This window comes from Manis javanica, chromosome 2 (assembly GCF_040802235.1).
Source record: "Manis javanica isolate MJ-LG chromosome 2, MJ_LKY, whole genome shotgun sequence".
NCBI classification, from domain to species: domain Eukaryota; kingdom Metazoa; phylum Chordata; class Mammalia; order Pholidota; family Manidae; genus Manis; species Manis javanica.
Genome location: NC_133157.1, coordinates 45,827,897 through 45,844,984, shown reverse-complemented (window position 1 = coordinate 45,844,984; position 17,088 = coordinate 45,827,897). Strand labels below are relative to the sequence as shown.

The 17,088-nt window shown below is 34.0% G+C and overlaps 1 long non-coding RNA gene across 1 annotated transcript; it reads right to left on the bottom strand.

Moving 5' to 3' along the window:
• Window positions 1-7,970: 7,970 nt before the first annotated feature.
• Window positions 7,971-15,632, bottom strand: LOC140845001 (uncharacterized). The gene is made up of 3 exons (XR_012123622.1): window positions 14,663-15,632; window positions 11,759-11,882; window positions 7,971-8,581 (listed from the first exon to the last, which is right to left on the bottom strand). It is a non-coding gene; the product is annotated as an uncharacterized lncRNA (long non-coding RNA).
• Between the last annotated feature and the right edge of the window lie 1,456 nt (window positions 15,633-17,088).

The following is a 17,088-nucleotide window of genomic DNA, read 5'->3' as shown; positions in this document are numbered from 1 at the left end:
CAAAGATAACATCTTGCAAAACTACACTACAACTTCACTATAGGGATATCAACATTGATACAATCCACTGATCTTGTTCAGATATCCTGTTTTACTTATACTGATTTGTATTTGTATGAATATGTGTATGTTTAGCTCTATGCAACTTTATCACATGTATAGATTAGTATAGTGCATCCACCACACCAGTCAAGATAAAGAACAGTACTTCCAAAGTCACAAGAATGCCTCTTATTGCCCTTTAATACCCACATCCACTTTCCTCCTACCGTATCCCGTTTTAACCCTTGGAAACCACTAATTAGTTTCCATTTCTATAGCTATTATAGCTTTTTGATACATTGAATTTGTATTTTGTACCCTAGTCCAACAAAACTAGAATATTGGTTAGCAAATTCTCCTTCCCTAGCATGATTTTATAAAAAGCAAAATGAAATTTTATTATAAATATGGGTTTTGTGTGTGTATAACATATGAAAAGAAGGGGCATCTACTTCAAATTGGAGTGCAGTCTCAGTACTCAAATCTCCTGAGATGTGATTCCTGAGATGAAACTCAGCTGATGGCATTTGTTGTCATGGAATTTCTTCTCCTGTCATTGAATATAGAATTCTAATGGTCAGAGAAGATAGTAGCTAATGTCAAAATGGTCTTTCCCTATGTGATTAACAGCAGAATGCTCCTATTACATGTCTGCCTCAAACTGGAGGCTACTTTCTCTCTTTAAAAATAAATCAAGGTGAGAACGCTCTTGGATTCGTGGTTCTGTAGCTGAAGGATTTGGAGAACAAGAGGCTAGAAGGTATATGGTGGGAGGCTACAAGGCACTGGTATTCTCTTTTCTAAAATTTCAATTTATTTGTATACATGTAATTTAATATTACTACATAAAATTATACAATTTCACATAAGACTATGTTGTTTTCCTTTGATTTTCATTATATATTATATATTTATACTTCCTTACATATTATTAAAATATACTTTAACAGATTACCTTAATTGGAGACACTAAATGTGTTTTATGCAGCACTATCCCAAGAAAACCTTAGTGATCTCATGCATGAATTTAGTGCTGAATTGATCTTTGTATTGATTATCCATCTCACTTTTAAATTATGCAAAGTTCCAATTAAAATATAAAAATAAAATGTGAAAGCAGGGAAGAATCAAGTCTTTTCAAATATACATATCAGATGAATACACTTTATTTAGGACATCTTTCCTTTTTACATCTGTATTTTGAATATATCTGGTTATATGTTCCAAGAATAGACATAGATATTACAGACTGAATCTGCTTTTAAAATGTACTCAGTAACTATTCACTAATCCTTTCCTTGGAGAGCTTAGTCTGCTAAATATGATACAACATATTCTCTTGCATGCATTGATTGAATGCCAGAGCAAGACTCTAAAGATATCATAATCTAAATACCCAAAGGTCCTAAAAAAGATAATTTAATCTATATCTGAACACAAAGGTTAGCAAAAGGAAAAGCATTTGAAAATTATAATGTCAGGGTGGAGGAATTAAGTTTGTACCATTATATTAATTCCAAAAATATTATATATATATATATATATGTATCAATTTATCTATTACATTTCTATAATGTATATATTAGAAAGAGGAAAAAAAGTTCACACATACACCAAAATCAGGTCAAATCGAGTAAGCACAGGACAGCGTTGTGGGCAGTTTCTTGCTCATGGGATATTTTTTTTTCTGTGAAAAACGTCATTTCAAAGCATAGGAACATGGCAAGCCATTGTGGCATGAATACAGCTGTCCTTAATCTTCATTCACTTTGAAAAAAATGTGATTATCAATGTTATATGTATATATTTGCTTTTTGGAAAAGATTGAGGGTACTTTCAACCAAGTGGGGATACTTTCCTTATCTAGTATTTCTCATTCCAATTGCAATTTTTTTAAAGAAATTTCTCTTTTAGGGACTCAGGTGAGTCTAATGGGCCAACTCACACAGGCATTTAGAATGAAAAATGAAGTCTGTGTAAAAGGTAAGCTTGTGAGAGTCTCATATCCCCTGCTCTTATGTGGGTGATAGAAATAATTACTTGCAGACATATCATTGCGCTGGGCACAGTTGGCACACAGGAGTCAGCCAGGTGTTAGACGTGATAGGAAATGTGCCGCCTGATTAGCTGGACTGGAGTCCAAGAGAAACAGCATTTCCTCTTAAATGAGATGAGGGGTGGGAATTTAAAGATGCCATTTGATTTGTCATCTGTGTCCCATGTATGCCAGTATTTCAAGATGATTTTGTTAATCACATGGGACTATTGACTGCATGTGGTAATGAAAGGATAGAAAAATGTTTTTCTCAAACAAGACACTGTTCAATTCAGTTGCATTGCAGTCAGTTCAATTGAGGATATTTTTTTTCATTCTCTTGGTTTAGTTCCTCATAACTGCATAAACATATTTTGCTTTGTTTTATTTCTATTTGAGGCAAAGTCTTTGCACACATACTAACATTTTCCTTTCACTGAAGCTTTTTTACTGTGATAAGTCAGTTCTACACTGGGCCATATGGATGCTCTGGAAACTTTATTATTCCCAAAGATGCCCTAGAGCTCAGAGTTTTTAGCCAAGAAAGTGGAAACCTTTTTCCAAAACACAGATCATACACATAAGATTGTTTAATCTACATTGTTACTCAGTTTCAGTCATTTGTTGATTTTCAACTTCTCTCACATATTAAGAATTCATTAATAATAATAATAGATAACATTCACCAATAATTTACAATAGACCAAGCACTTCACCATTTCCTATGTTATCTCATCATTTAAATATAATAACTTTTTGAAATTAGCATTATTATTATCATCATTATTCTTGCCTAGAGAGGTTTCATGCCACTCTTGGTCATGTAGTATAGAAATAAGAAGATACTTTTTCTGAAATTGAAGTGTATATAATCCAAATCACTCTGATGAATGCCTCACTTTATTTCTTTTTTTCCTATGTAATGGTTCTCAAGTCCCTTTCAGGCAGTTCATCAGGTAAAAATTATTTGCATAATAATATTGACATTATTTGTCTATTAGACTCTTAACTCACACAACAAGCTCATTGATATGGTTCCAGTTACTATATTACCACGAACCTTGAAGAAACTACCAAGAATCAAGTTTTAATGCATTATTAAGGATAAATATTCTGGATTATCTGAAAAGGCTATTAAAATACTCCTCCCCTTTCCAACTATATATCTGTGTGAGGCCAAATTTTCTTAGTATACTTTAAACCAACATATCACAACAAATTGAATGTAGAAACAGGCATGACAATTCAGCTCTAGTCTATTAAGCCAGCCATTTTAGAGATCTAAAAATAAAAATGTCACTCTTCTTTTTACTTTTTTTTTTGTTTGGGAAAATTTAGTTAAAATTCATTAAAATGTTATTTATATTAACATGTAATGGATTTGCTATAGTTATTTTTAAGTGAATTAATAACTAAATATTTTTACTATATCTAGGTTTTAATCTTGAATACTTTATAAGTTGATTGATACAACCAATATAAACAAAAGTTTATATTTTTATGCAATAATAATGCTCATAGACTTTTGAGAGTCCAAAGGGATTCTAACTACAAACATTTTAGAACCATGTCCCTAGCACATTTCCCAGAAGAAACTACTTCTGTACCAGTTCCTACAAATGATTCAGCAAGAAAATACATTATTTCATTCTGCCTTGTATTTATATAGCCAAACTCTAGCCTTCCAACAGAGATAATGTGATAATGCTGATAGCCCACTGGCATCCAGGTGGGGTGAATTTTCTTCACCAACCTAACAATTTTGAACTATATCTTTAGGAAATTAAGAAACCTTGATGCTTTGTAGGTTAGGGAACAACATAACCAGGGATAAACATTAAGAACGTTCTTTCAAGTTGTAGTGTGTAGGATGCACTGTCAAGGAAACCAATTAGGACGTTATTAGATTAGCAGAGGTCAGAAACAGCAAGAATGGAGAAAAATTGAAGCCATTATAGGGACCAACAGCAGTCATCCCCAAAACGTGCCACTCTGGCACATAGATTACTTTGAATGAAAACAGTTGGAGAATCAGCAAGAAACAGGAGGGTTTCTCTGACCCTCTTCTGTTCCCCTTACCTTGACACCAGGAAACAAGTCTCCCATGGGAAGATACTCTCCCTGCACCTTACCATCAGAGGCAGGTGATTCAAGGCCATAGAGGAACCTTGAAGGGTTGAGGAAAATTTTTCCTCCCCAACACTATAAACGATGACTGGCACACGATTGAAGTGCTTTAATTAGTTTCAGGATGAATAAATTAGTGTTAGGATGATGTAACTTTGAAACAGGTATCAAATTGGCATGTAGGACAGGGAGAAGGAGGAAATACTGGGATTTCCAGGCATACTGCTGTATGTCTCAGATTTTATTATAGTAGTTACTATGAAAACGGTGGTGGTAAAAATTGAAGGTGCTTTGGAAATAAAAGTGAAAATAATTTTGTGTTGTACATATGGAATCGAATACAATATTTTTAAAAACAAATGTCATTACTATTTATAAAAAAGTACTAAGATGATTTTTCCTTTTAACAATTTATGCTCCACTGGAACTGAAGTATCTCCTTATTACCTGTTTTACCCCTTGACCATGGAAGATTATTTGGTGTATAGGAGATGCTCAATAAATATTTAATGAATTAGTGGTTCTTTTGGAAAAAACAAACAATATAATTAAGACAGTAACTTAGAGATCTGGTAATTAAAATTTAAATCTTCTTTGACAGATTAGATTCTGAAGTCCCAAGCAGAATGCTCAACATTTAAAACTTTGCGACTTACAGAACCCAGAACCCAGGACACCTGACACTGGACCACGGAAGAGAAACTCCTCATCCTTAATGACTTCAGTTTTAGTGGAGAGAGATATATGTGTGTGTATATATATATATATATATATATATATATATGTGTGTGTGTGTGTGTGTGTGTGTGTGTGTGTGTGTGTGTATATATGGATATATATTTCTTGTATGTGTTTAGTGTATATATATACATATCTTGTGTGTGTATGTGTATATATATATACATACACACACAAGACCCCCTCTAAAACAAAATGATTTGTTTTCTGCTCCAGCATATAATATAGTCAATTTGTTTCATTTTATCTGTTTTTAGAATCAACAGTTAGAACACAGCTACTCCTATGAGGATTTGGAAGAGGCTGAAGGAGGGAGTCAGAGGTCCCACTTAAGATTTCAGGGTGGAAGTTTTTCCTGCTCCAGGTGGATGTTTGTCAAACTCCAGTAGCAAAAGGTAAAAGGTCTGTAAGTATCAAACATTTTGGAGAAGACTTCACAGAGCAGGCAAATACTGCAATATCAAAATAATATTTAACATTTCTTTCTGACAGTATGGGATTTACCACCTTAAAAAAGTAAAGAAAAGAAAAGCAGTCTCAATAAAGGTCATGTTAATTTTTTTCCATTCCTCAAGTTAACAGGAGTAGTAATATGTTAAAGTGGAATGACATCAGGAGATCATGAAAGCAACACAGTCCTGTTACGGGATGATGTTTCTTCAGGGACTATGTGATCTGTCTCTCCTGTGGCTTTTTGGTAGCTTGAGGATGATCAGACATCCCAACTGACTACTCACCAGATTAGTCTGTGTCTTCTTTAATTACATGAGGAACCCATGGGCACATGCTTCTGAAAACAGGGTATAATTTTCCAGTGTATTTTAGGTCAACATAAGTTGATATATCAGTCTTTATCATGGTTGATAGTCAAGTAAAAAAAATGAAAAGTGTTTTGAGGTTGATGTTCAGATACTTGTTTTAATGAATACAAAATATGCAAATTCTGAAGAAATGTGCACATCAAATGTTAAATGTATTACCCTATGTTCCCACTGATCTTTTGTCTTTTATTAAAATGGATTATTTTTCAGTTAATTGTGCCTATTAAAATATATCTAAAACAATTTTAGTAATTTATAGAGTAGGAAACAAAATTCTGATTATGTAAAGTATAACAATATTTCCCATTTTCTATAAATCAATAGCTTTTACCATTGATCATAAGAATATCATTGAGCTATGAAAAAGGAATATATACACTTACACACAAACACACACACACAGACAGGCACACATACACACACACCAGATAGGTAGTAAGTAAATTATTCTTTCATCAGAGTTATAACATATCATTTATGTTCTAGAATAAACAATTTAAATAGATAAGAATATGCTTCAAGATAACAGTGCAATATTCTCTTTAAAATATAGCTGAGAATCAAGCACCCTAACCAACTTTTATGCCTCAATTGCTCAACGTTAACTTCTTTTTCATATCAAGGAGACTTTAGCTTGATTTTCCATTGATCAGTGTGTTTAAGATTTTGTGACTTTATCTGAATGTTTGGTTCTATGACAAATACCTTTAATAGTTTTCTTTTTAAATTGATGTCACCTCTACTCTTTTATAATCTTTGAACTACTCACTTTCAGTGAGATTAATAACTATCATCTGTCCTCCTTTCTAAATTCTATAAACCAGGGAAAATGGGCCAATCATTGCTTCTGTAACTCCATGAATAAAATACATGTCTTTCATCCAATCCCTTGAGCAATTAATTTTGATATTTGTTTCTTGTCTCTAGTGTACTATTTATTTATGTCTCCAAAATATAAAATGTTTAGAGTAGAACTTGTGTTATTTATGACTTTTTTCAATACCAAGTCTTTTTGTACATCATACATTATTTCAAAGTTTCACAAACATATATAAATCCCCTCTTTTATCCAGTGACTAGATCTTCTTCTTTATAAAAATGAGACATCATACTCCACGATGATAATCCCCCACACCTTAGGTGGAAACATTTTAGTCATTCTTTACAGCAACTAACCTCTGAATAAAATTGAAACGTTAAGAATTCAAGCTGTAATTCCATAATAACCATAGAGCTCTGTTGCAGTGTTTAGCTATGCCATATTTTCTCATTTTATCACATTCACTAGAAGAAATATAACTAATTCCAATAACTACATCACTTATTTTGTTTAGTGATGTTCATAAATATTTAGTTTGCTCCCCTAATGTTGCAATTATGTGATCAACCCCAAGCCAGTGGGAAGAAAGGGAAGAAAGAAAAAGAAAGAGGGAAAGTGGGAGGGAGAGAAGGAGGAAGAAAAAAAGAAAGGACAGATGAAACTACACAATTAGTGAAAAACTGTAAGAAACTGATCTGTTCTATTTGTTCTAATCATATAAATTAGTGAAATAAACTGAGAATTGAGAATTTTAGAACAATTTAATAATTTTGATTCCAGTTAAAATAGATTTCAAATATAACTTCCAGTAGAAATACAGTGAGTGTAACTTTGGGGGGAAAATCTTTCTTCCAGCCTGGGGCAAATTACCTTTGAAACTGAAATCAGTGAAAGGGAGAAATTAAGTGGTAGAAACCTGTTTATTGCTTACAGTCATCCACTTCTGCTTCCCCATGTCTCTCATCATCCAGCTACAAAAAGGGACTCCACCAAACCTCTCTAGTCCAGGTACATCCTTGCTCCTCCCAGCCTTGTAATCACCTGTTGATATGAAGATGGACTAAGGCCAGGTGAGAGATTCTGGAAATATTGCAATTTTACCCACAGTGAGGAACACAGGATTTTGTGAGAGGCATAACATGGAGGGAAATAAGAAAATTACCAAATTGGTAGATTAGCAGAAAGACACTGGGATGAAATACATTAATTTCAGAAAACAAGAATTCCTTTGAGAAACACGTGTGGACAAAGAGGCACTGTGATGAGACAGTTCTAATGAATATTTACCCTATATTTTTTAAACAGCCTTTTCATATTGTGGCAACTTCCCATATTATGAGTTTTACCTTTCTAATATCAATCTAGGTAACTCTTTGTCCCAACTATTGTTGTCCTTAAGGTATAGCATGTGACCTAAATTTCTGTCAGTCAGATACACCCAAAATAGACATGGATTTGAAAGAGATTGTAGGGGAGGAAAAATTTTCCTCTACCCTTTAAGGTTCTTGTAACTGGCCTAAGTATCACATGACATGAGACAGATTAACAGGAGAAACAAACCAAAATTTAATTACGTCTGTATGGAGGCCCAGTAATGAAATTGAGACCCAAAAAAATGACCAAGGCAGGGCAGTTTAGACAGAGACAATAAATCTGTGAGGAACTGACAGGACAAAGAAGACTTATCTTTGAGGGTTTAAATTAGTAAGGAATTCTAAACAACATTTGGGCTGGAGTAGCCGATTAGTAATTAGTAACAAGATTGTTTATTCAGCCTCTGCAAAGGCTCTGAATTCCTCCCCGTCAGTGGTGATAAGGACGCCTTCTCCCCTCCAGGTGCAGGGGGGGTACTTTTCGCAGGAGATTTATTTCCTGGTTTCAGCAGAGGAACCGGAGGGTCATAGGATTCCTCCTGCTCTGGCGGTTTCTGCAGTCACTTCAATTCAATGTAATCAATATGCCACTGGGGCACATCTTGGGGCATCCTGGCCTTGGTTCCTACAACACAAAGCCATTAATCATTACCAAATAGGTCAAACTTCTGTCTTTTAATTAAAACCTAAATTCAGAAACAAAAGACATTTAACCTTGCTTCCATTTTCCTATATTATATCATTCTGGGAATATATGAATTATCATATTATGTAATGTGTAACATATAGATATGCATATACATATACATATACATATATATACATTTTTTAAAATCAGGAGGGTTAAAACAAGCCTTTTGGTTTCCATTGAAATTGTTAGTCAACACAGTAGCTATAAAAATACCTACATTACAAAATGTGGGAAACATTCTACAACAGAGTTTATATTCACACAATTTATCAGAGAAAGATATTTTAAAACAAAGATGTTTTAAAAACAATGTAATTGCATTTCCACATAAAAAGACACCTACTTGAAGATGTTCCTAAGATTCTGATAGGTCAATTGTTTTTAAACTGAAGATTTTAATTGCTTTTTATTGTTTGAATGATAAATGAATATGGCAAAAAAATTAACAACTCTTTCAGCTCTCCCCATTTTCTCTTGTCTGCTTAGCTGACTGAAACACTCGGAGCAGTGAATTCCTGTGAGTGAGGTCAGAGAATTTGGTCTGTTCTACAAGAGATCATTACGGGCAAATAAAAAGACACCATTTAAGGTACTGAATACTATGTTCTCATACTTCACAATATTTTACTATAAAATTCTCCTGTTGAGATTTCCTGGAAAACAAAAGAATAAGTAGAATTTCTTTAATCCTTTTTTTTTTGTAATCCTAATAAACATTTAAAATAATTATAATATCTCCAGAGAGAAAATAAATAATTGAATATATTCCATGTTTTCAAAGGATTTTTCTTTCTCAAATTTCAGTATGCAATAGAATTGCAAAATATTTTTTAGGGTAATTTTAAAAGATTTTTTAACTCAACCCAGAATAATCTGATTCAGTACAAGTATCTTCTCAGGTGATTCTGAGGCCAGGGTTTCAAGGTATAGAATTTGAGAATCTTTGCTTTAAGAATCCTTACTGCTGTTATATTGGGTGGTATAGAATCATCCAATACCTGACAGTCCATATTGACTCCAACCACAGTGATTCTAGAAGAGCATTCTGTTTTCATCTTAAGTCTGAGGAGACAATTCTTTTGAAAATTGAGTGTTTGAAATCCCAGGGACTAAATACTCTGGATCACCTGTCATACTCCTTGAGAGGGAAGAAAGGATGCGAACTCCACAGTCCAAGCAGGTTTATTGCTGAACCAGAGAGGGACCCTCTGTTCTGGCCAACAGAACAAAGGAAAGGGTTCTCCAACAGGTCAAGAGGCTTTTTATGGCCAGGAATTTGGCGGGCTCTTTGGGGGAGGGGTCAGGGGAAAGGTGGGCTTGTGGCTTGCTGACGTGTCCTCTGGAGGATGCTTGAAGCCTAGGTAAGATGACACCTAGGTCTCTCTGAGAGGGTGGGTGGGCTTATTCAAAAGGCAGTACTCAGGTCTGTATTCTCTCACTTCCTCAGTTGCAAAACCGGGCAAAATGCTGTTAATGATCCTTGCCTGGTTGACTGGATTAGAGTTTGGAGTCATTATTTGGAGGCTGAGTCATTGACTCCTCCCTGCACCTTTCCCACGAACTATAGAATTAACTTGAACTTACACTTCAAAATACTTCCAGTAGCCCTAACCCTCTCACCCAACATTAGCACTAAGAGTTTATTCTCTCATGAAGTATCAACTACAAACAGGATTGCAGAGCCAGGTCCCTGAGAGCCATGTTTTTACAAGGAAGCTTGAGTGAGCAGAAGAAACAAAATCTAGCACCAATCATGCTAAATTCAGCAATATAAAAATGCAAAGACAGCAGAAAAGTATGTGGCCTCTTTTTAGTAACAGTGGCAGAAAGCAAGATTTTAGATAATAGCTGTGGTCTATTCTCTAGAAAAAGGAGAAAGAACAGTTTCCATGAAATAAAAACAGAGGTTTTTTCACTTATGGAATAAATATAATCATCAGTGGAAACATTGGTTAGTACAATCAACCCTGAAAATATCTAGGTCAGTGAAACAGATAATAGAATCAAAGTGCTTATATGCTGACTAAAGAAGGATTAGGTGATGGTAAAATACGCACTTAGGATCTAGAACCCAGACCTAGAGGACAGCTAGACCTTGGTTTGAGTTGTGGGTCTGCCACTACTAACCACTGAACATCGGGCAAGTTATTTAGCATCTCCAAGGCTCAAAAGTCCTTCTTAGATGGAAATTATATCGACACAACATGACCACTGAGAAAATACAAATAAAAATTTTTGCAAAATACTTAAGTGTCTGGCGCATGGAAACCTCAAATGATGAACATTTTAGAGAGAGCAGTAATATTCACTATACATTTAGTAATGTAAAAGAGAAATCAGAAGAAACTGTTTTTAAAAAAGTTAAGTTTCTTACTATACTAAAATCTTAATATATATTAACAAAAAAAACCCCATGAACTAAGTACTATGTCATTTTCAGATTAAGATATTGCAGTATAGAAGTAATCAGAACTTAGAGAAAGAACCATATGGATGCTTTGGAGAGAGATTATAATGTTTTAAGAAAAATTAGTAATTTTTGACTCTTAGGGAAGAATCTGGTGGAATTCTATGATTCAAGAAAATAAGAGATTTTTAGTATCTGAATAGGAGATAAGAAATACCACCACCACCAAAACTGACAACAAACATTATTTTCATAGCTGCTAAAGTCAGAGTGACTTTGGAAATTTGCATAAGAAAAATTGTTGCAACTAGTCAAGCCATAATCATTTGAAAAGTTAAAAGAGAGACATTGCCAAACAATTAAAAAACACAGACCTTCTATAGAGAACACGGGAGCAACCCCAGGTAGAAAATTCACTACTGGTATAATTTTAAAAGTCAATTTGTAGAAATAAATTTAAAAGATTTTTTTTATTTAAAAAAATAAAAAAATAATAAAGATTTTGAAAAAATTATATAGGCAGCATTACATGGGGCCACTGAGGGTTGACATGCAGGCAGCTCCTCACCAGCACATTTAAAAATGTCTCCATTTGTTCCTGCATAGGTAATGCAAACCCCATGGTAGCAATAAGATATATTTATTTCTACTTTTTCTTGGGAGAATGTAGAATAGTGCTTTCTTCTTGAAAATATGTTACTCACCCTGCAGATCTCTTTGTACACTGAACCTCCATCAGTATAGTCCTGTTTCCCACAGTTGGTGCAGTGAATGGTCAGTTGTCTGTGGTTTGGTTCAGTCTGACATCTGCCAGACTGCTTCCCAATCCTTGAAGAGAGTCAGTAGACTGTGGTTATACTTCCATAATATTGGACCGGGGGCACTCTAGGAGGCCTCATAAAAGCCTTGCTTATTTTTCAAACAAGAAAATGCATCGTCTCCTGGTATTTTTTGACATCCTTTACAAAAGCACAATTATCTTCTTTACCATAAGGTTAAATTTCTTTCAGGTAGATGATGTTTCCCCAATTTAAATTAGCCAATGAGTTAGCATAGTAAGAATTATTATGCAGAGCCCTTGGTATTTAGAGGTTCACATTTAAAGCAGTGTGTAGGAAGACCATGAGCTGGTGCAAAGATTCACTCTGACATAATAACTGTTTTTAGATCCACTGGGTAACAGTTTTCATTTTATTTATGAGCCTCATATTTTAAATTGATGTTTATGCTGGGCAATGTGTGAAATTATTTGACTATGACCAGACTTATTTATAAATTCAATGTGAAGACTGACACATTTCATATGCTATTTGTATTTTGAATATGTTGGAAATGGTACAATTAAAATACCTGAGCTTAAATTGTGAAGGGGAGCAATACAGATCCAGTTAAGAAATAATGCTTGAGTGCACACGTATTTAAAAAGTTATAAAAGGAAAAGAAGCATTATGAACTACTTATCTCAGTGCCTGGAAATAGGCAGGAAGCAAAAATAAGACCTGCTAAGGCTGGCATATGAAAAGGACTTCATGAAATGTTAACTTAACACATTTGAAATCATATTATAATTAGTACCGGGTGAGCCATAAATGTTCCTTGAAACACCTAGAAGTTAATATGGTTCCTCTCCTGTGCTTGCTCTCTCACATATCATCAAGTATGAAGGTCTTAATTGAAGATCGTGTTTCCAGAGAGTGTGCATCTTGTCAAATGACAAAATATTACAACTTCAAATGGGTTCTCTTCAGGTATTTTAGCTCTGAGCAGACTCTGAAAATTTAAAGATCTAGGGTCTGATCTGTGCATGACTGCCTGCCATTTACCCTGTTTCTTCAATTTGCCTGGCCAGCAACAGGGCTACATCCAATGGGTTCTAACAGGTTCATCTTATTGATTCCGTGGCAGCTAGGAAAAGGAGTGATACTATAATTACTAGCAAGAAAAAATTCTAACAAGGCACACACAATTTGTTCCTTTTTTGTGACTCAAAATTTCTGACTCACATTTAGCATAATTCATTTCCCTTTAGTGAAGTGTCAGTAACATCCTTTTCAAAATATTCCTTCTTCAGAATTCCCCTCTGCATTCAGAGATGACATACAATAGCAATAATAGCAATAATTACAGTAATAACAATACCATGTATTTAGGAATTCAGGATAGAGTGATTGACATTGAAGACAATTATTGCTAGCAGATAGTAAAGAAAAACTGGTTATTGTTGGTAGGTAAAAGCATGAGACACTTGGCAACTAGTGAAATGATGAAATCTGTTACCAAACACATAGCTCATTAGAATCAGGGAGAGTGTCATGCTGAGGCTGGTAGCACAACACTGTAAACTTTGCATTCTGGGTATTATCATTTATCTCACTACTGGACACACAGTAGGCACTTAATCATTGAGGTTCATTTTATCAGTGGCAACTGCAGAATAAGCTTCTGGGAAAAGAAGAGTTGAGAAATCCTTGAGAAATGAAGGAAGATTTAGTTTCTGGAAAAAAAAAGCTTTGAATCAAAAGCAGGTAGGGAAGCCAGAATCAAGGAATATATCAAGAATAAGGCTAAGTTAAAGCAGCAGATCAACAAGTCTGTTAGACAAACAGGAACCAAAAAATGCATACACCAGGAACAAAGCAATAGGGGCAAAGTCCAGCCACACATTCAGGAATTTACCATCAGCAGATGCTGGAAAGAAGTAAAAGAAGGAAAGGGGAGACACCAGTACTAAAGAACCACAACACAAGTCATTCTAATCTTGCATTCAGATGAACCCTCTTAAGGGGGCACACGATGTTAAAGCCAGGGATGAGGGCACAGATGGGTGTTAATAATAGTAGACAGTAATGACATGACTATACGATTGCTGATAATAAATAGCAGCCATCCTACAGGGAGCCAAAAATTTCTTAAAATTGATAGTAGGGTTATAGAATTTTCTATTATAATGCTTTAAATGTAAAGTTTACCTGAAACATTTAGTTGAGTGCATAATTATTTTTGTATTGAATAAGTTAGATGAATTATAAGAAGATTAATAATTATTAATGCAGTTAAATTTATGGTTTTCTCTTCTTGCCTAGTCCAGGATCTCTAATAACCATTAATTTGATCAGATATCCCCAAAATATTTGATCATAACCATTCTCATCATGTTTATCTTACAAACACTCTAGATCTTAACCCCCAGGACTTTGAATTCTTCAGCTCCTTGTCATTCCTGCCAGAAATGGGGAATGTCACCCAAAATGTGAACTCTGATTCCCTTGAATGAAAGACCTTGGGACAGAGGGAGAGGAAAGGAAGCAACACTAACAGAAAAATGATAAAGTGTGAGGAAGGGGGCTGCCCTCTGTATATCTCCGTCCCTTCAGGAACACACAGAGTAATAAAAGCAGCTTTACCTTAGAGGGAATATGGTATCATGGGCGACAGGTAGTCCCTCTCCCCAGTTCTTCAAAAGAAGACCCAGACACATTTACATGTGGTATAAATCTTTTTAAAAGACCACAAACCATTTAATTTCATAAAGAAAGATAAAAGACTTAGACTACAGTACAAATTTCTTTAATCTCTTTCTGTCTGGTCCCTTCCTAGAATCTCCTCACCCTTAGCTCCTCATACTTGGTCCCAAAATGTCACTTCGTCATCCTGAACGATGCTTCTCCTTTTCCTCAGGCTGCATACTACACCTAAGAAAAATACCGTTAGCAAAAACATTTCAGCAAAATAATGTATTAGTAAAAGTGTGACTACCTCTTATCCCTCAGGCATGCTCTCTGTGGGCATCACATGAACACGAAAAGATCATGAGGAACATTCACTGTTGTTGTTATTGTCATCACACATGAAAATATGCTAGGGTCCAGACATTTAAAAAAATATTTGACCAACTCTGTCTCCATTATTCTCCAAATTAAAGAACTCAGTTTGCATTGTTTGATGTTTGTTCTTTCTTTTTGCTTGTTTTGTTTTGTTATTACAGTAATAATCACTCTCATGAAAACTTGAAAAATTGTTGCCCAGTGATTCTCTTTATTATTTTTGTGGTTAAATGTTTATTCACCGTTCCTGCTCCTGATAGGCAGGAATTAGTTCCTCACAAATAGATTCTCCTGAAAAATAACAGCTGTAAATTCTGTGTAAAATACAAAATAATGATATTAGTAATAATAATAATTTATTACATAGGTCTCTGGAGACCAAAAGAAAGGGAAAGGAGGGCAGCAGATTTGGAAGGATCAGCAATCACAAGTAAGTTGCTCCTGTCCCCAGGGCTTTACCTTGAAGGCGACCCCAGTTGCAGTGGGAGGGAGACAAAGGCAAGTACCTTGAAGGTCACCGGGCCCTCTTTCTGTAGGAGAGTCTCTCCTTACCCACGTATGCGCAAACCAAATTGAAAGCAGTTTGCACGTCTTAGAGAATTGAAGTGAGTTCTGGGCTTCTGACCACCACAGACATGACACTCTGCATTTTGAGTCCAGTTAATCTCAGTATCTATTAAAACAAAAACATTATAGTAACTACAATGTTGCTCATGTGAAACCTTCATAAGATTGTATAGCAGTGATACCTTAATAAAAGAAAAACAACTTGATACAGATCCATAAAAAAAAAACACTAATACTGTTTGGAAAAATATAATAGAATTGAGAATCTCTATTGCATAATATCACATCTTTGATAAAATCTCAAGTTATGTGGCATATGCAACAATAAAAAGGAATGAGTCTTAAATTAAACTACAGTACAAGTGAACTGTAAAACATTATACTAAGTGAAAAAAATCCAGTACAAAAGACTGTATATGATTCCATATCTAGAAAATTTATATTTGTAGAAGAAATGAATTGATCTTTAATTGAGTAAATTGTATTAAGGAACTTTATACATAGAATAGTATTAGTTATTAGCTAATAGAATAGAATAATACATTCTATTAGCAAGGGGATAAATAGGGTGTTTCTGTAAATAAACCACCACACACTCTGCAGAAGATACTAATCAATTATAATATTATAAAATGAAAATTTCACAAAATATTAATATATTGTAAAATAAATATTTCCTCTCCACTTCAAAAATATAAATTACCATAAATTAAGATTTCTTAATGTCAAAACATGTATGTTGAACTATTATTATATATTATATTAAATTAAGTGCATTTAGCAGTTTCAGAAAATACAGTGTTTGTCTCTTCACTATGTGTAAAAATTAATTTTGAAATGCTTTACTGGCAAAGCAATTTTGGTTTTTATTCTGAAGAAAAATTATACCCCCTCACATATTTGTTTCCAATTGTAGCTATTATGAAACTCAGATTCCTGCTGATCAAAAATTATTTTCCTTTCCAAAGGAAAAATAGAAGTAAAATGAAAGAAGAATTAAAACAGTAGACTTTATCATTTATTTCCCCTCTCATCCTATCTTCCTAAGCCTGATGAAATGGAGCATTAAAGGCTTATTAATTGAATATTACTGGAATCTTAAATAATTTTAATGGATGTGTACCCTATTAGTTAAAATTCATATATACCATTCTATAATTAGTATGCTTTGCATTCAAGTCCATTACTTCTTTTTCATTTTCATAGTTTAAGTCACTTTTTAAGTCTCTCTGTATTCTCACAGCATTATAGGGGACAATGAATAATTCAATTTCTTCATGTCTTTCAAATATCCATTTTGAGCTAAACTAAGTAAAAAATTATCAAAGATAAAAGGCTTGTATTTTTTAAATGCACTAATTTCTTTGCTAACATAGGAATTTAGAGCACCATAACAATTATGTCTTCAAATTTCTTCAAACTGAAAATTTTTACTTTAATTATCAGGCCACACAGAGTTATAATGATATGTCCAATATTTAATTTAATATTTTTAAACTGTATAACCTTAATTTGGCTTTCTGTGAAGTTCTGCCTCACTCATTATTTTATATCATGTTTGTTATTTTCCACTTTTATTTCTCTTAGAGGAAATACAGATATATAAGTAGAAGGTTCGCTCTTTTTTTTGAGACAATAATCTG